The 3,061-nt window shown below is 46.7% G+C and overlaps 1 long non-coding RNA gene across 1 annotated transcript; it reads left to right on the top strand.

Annotated features, from left to right (window-relative positions):
* On the top strand, positions 1 to 2,506 carry LOC116975798. The gene is made up of 3 exons (XR_004412784.1): positions 1 to 61; positions 1,357 to 1,521; positions 2,451 to 2,506. It is a non-coding gene; the product is annotated as an uncharacterized LOC116975798 (long non-coding RNA).
* The last annotated feature ends 555 nt before the right edge of the window (positions 2,507 to 3,061 follow it).

The following is a 3,061-nucleotide window of genomic DNA, read 5'->3' as shown; positions in this document are numbered from 1 at the left end:
AAAGTATATTCACTAAAGTTGTGGTCTGGGCCTACTTGAAGGAGTTTAACAGGGACCACTGGTATGTACTTGTGTCCCTATTTAGTAGTGAGTTTCTGCCTATACCTGGGGTTGTTGGTCAGGGTGGGGACTGTGAGGGGGATAGACATTGGGGAGGGGGGGGGGGGGTCTGTCTCTGGGTTTTACGCGCTGTGCCTCTGGAGTGATCAGGAAATGGGCGCTTGAGGAATCGGACAGATGTACTGGTGCAATGGGAGAAGTATACAGGTGTAATGGGACAGGTATACGGGTGTAATGGGACAGGTATACGGGTGTAATGGGACAGGTATATGGGTGTAATGGGACAAGTATACGGGTGTAATGGGACAGGTATACGGGTGTAATGGGAGGTATACAGGTGTAATGGGACAGGTATACGGGTGTAATGGGACAGTTATACGGGTGTAATGAGACAGATATACGGGTGTAATGAGACAGGTATACGGGTGTAATGAGACAGGTATACGGGTGTAATGAGACAGGTATACGGGTGTAATGAGACAGGTGTATGGGTGTAATGGGACAGGTATACGGGTGCAATGGGACAGGTATACGGGTGTAATGGGACAGGTATACGGGTGTAATGGGACAGGTATACGGGTGTAATGGGACAGATATACTGGTGCAATGGGACAGGTATACTGGTGCAATGGGACAGGTATACGGGTGTAATGGGACAGGTATACGGGTGCAATGAGACAAGTATACGTTCAATACCTCTTGGGACAGTACGGGGAGAATCCACGACGCTTGAGAAATTTGTCAAACTCGTCGGGCTCTGAGTCATCATGTGACCCAGTGGCATTTTCTTGCAAGTCTTCGGTGGGAAAGTTCCTCGCAAACAGCTGATGACCACATCAGTCGGCAGATGTTTCAAACCATCCCCTTCACGCCATCTGGAAGAGATCCGGGGCCAGAAGAAATCCCATCAAGTTGTTCCTGAACAGCTTCTACAGCGCCAGGTGTGGAAGGTTCCAGAGAACCTGGAGCAAGATTGGGCTTAGAGATCTTCAATGATTCCCACAAAATCCCCCTCGTCACCCTCAAGTATCTTTCATTTCCTCAAATAGGCTGTGACCTGAGGTGCTTTTTCATTTAAGTTTGTGACCCAAATCACAGAAACTACCTGAATTTTTAACATTGAGTAAAAATATTATATAAATCTTACCTGAAACTCGTCAAGAACAAAACCTGCACATATTTTTAAAATATGAGGAAAAACCTCCAATTTTCTGAGTAGTAATTGTCCAATCAAAGCACGTTTGACATTGGTCAATTAGCGTCCAACCTCTTCTTCTTCTGTCGTGTGTATTTTAGACCTGCAGCTCCGTTGAGGCGAGCCCGGCCATCGTGTCATCGTCCAGGTCAATCGTCCAACCTCAATCATGCGCTTTGTTTCCTGGTCACTGGGCAGCGAGTACTCTGGGATCATGGCTCCCTCCTCATTACATCAAACAATAGCAAGGTTGCCAAGGAATAAAGGTAATGGTAACCTTGCTGATCATTTTGTTTTACAATTGATTTATCTTTATCAAGTTATGATGTGAACTGTTAAATAAAAATGATCAATAACAAATGTAGAGTTAGGGTCGGGCTGTCGGTTGGCCGGTGGATGCTGCGAAGGATCGGTCAGGCTGTCGGGTCACCGGAGGGTGCTGAGAGTGGTCGGTCGGGTCACGGTGGCTGCGAATGGTTGGTCAGTCGGGCCGCTGGTGGGTGCGAATGGTTGGTTGGTCGGGTCACCGGTGGCTGCGAAGGTTGGTTGGGATGCTGTGTGTGGTCAGGCTGTGGGTTGGCCGGTGTTGCAGTGAGCGAGTGGCGGACTGACAGAGCGGTGCTATGGGGGTGCTGAAGGCGGCCCGGGCAGTGTGCAGGGCAGTGCTACTCCCCATCACCACGATGATCCAGAAGGGCATGCTGGCCGAGGTGGACGCGCTGTGGGGCCACACGTATGGAGCCCGCAGCCGGCCCCAAAGCGGCACCAGTTCCAGCCGTTGGCTGCTCTGGAAGGGGGCGAGTTAGGGTTTGGCATTTTCCTGTCAGTGGAAGATGCCTTAGCCTTCCCCCAGCCTGGCACTGCCCCAGTCCCACTATGGCCGTGACCCCCACTCTGTACACTGGCAGTCAGTGGGGTTCAGTAAATGGGGGAGCCCACAGAAACTGCCCTCACCCATTAATTAGGCTGGTTCAGGAGCCGGACCTCATTCAAAATACACCCTCACAAGTATATTAATTACATTATTTTTATATAATATAATTACAGCCATGTTCACCTCATATATAGGGAGGTTGCACGTAAGGTCACCGGGTCATAGGGCTTGACGCACGGTGCCGCTCAATCCATCTGGAGGACATCGCAGCTTCCAGTATATGTTGTTAATACATGAAATGTGTACTTTCCTACCTGTTAGAAACCGCCAAAATGGTTAATTTTTGCGATGTAAAAAATTGTGGAAGTCGGGGTAAGCGTGAGAGACATTGTACCCAACTTCAGAATTCCAAAAGTCAAATGAAGGTAAAGAGAAGCGAGAGCTGGAGGGACAACAACAGCTAAAGCGCTTGGTGAACATTGGCCGTGCAGATATCGAAATTGAAAATATTGGGAATTATCGCGTTTGCTCATTGCATTTCATCAAAGGTAAGGCATTATTTGTGTTTTTTCTTGATTCTTTTGATATCTAAAAAGTTTCAGAAGTGATAAATTTGGTTGTAAAATTTTAAAATCGCCCATGGTTGTGAAGTGGGTTTTTACATACAAAAAGAAAACTCTTCTGAAGCTAAATTTATCATTAAAATAGTTCCCGTACTTATGAGTGGTGTGTGGAAAATTAAGTCTTCTATCATTATGCTATTGAGATGTATATTTTGGCAAATAATAAAATGTCCTGGCAGCATAAACACCCACTCACTTTCAATAGGATATTGTCAATTTGCTGAGGTTGATTATGTCCAATTAACATCTAACAATTATGCCATTCCTTGGCTTGCATCTGAGTAAAATGTAATTCAAAACCCACGTATG

Source organism: Amblyraja radiata, chromosome 8 (assembly GCF_010909765.2).
Source record: "Amblyraja radiata isolate CabotCenter1 chromosome 8, sAmbRad1.1.pri, whole genome shotgun sequence".
Taxonomy (NCBI): Eukaryota; Metazoa; Chordata; class Chondrichthyes; order Rajiformes; family Rajidae; genus Amblyraja; species Amblyraja radiata.
This window is presented reverse-complemented; position numbering and strand designations above follow the sequence as displayed.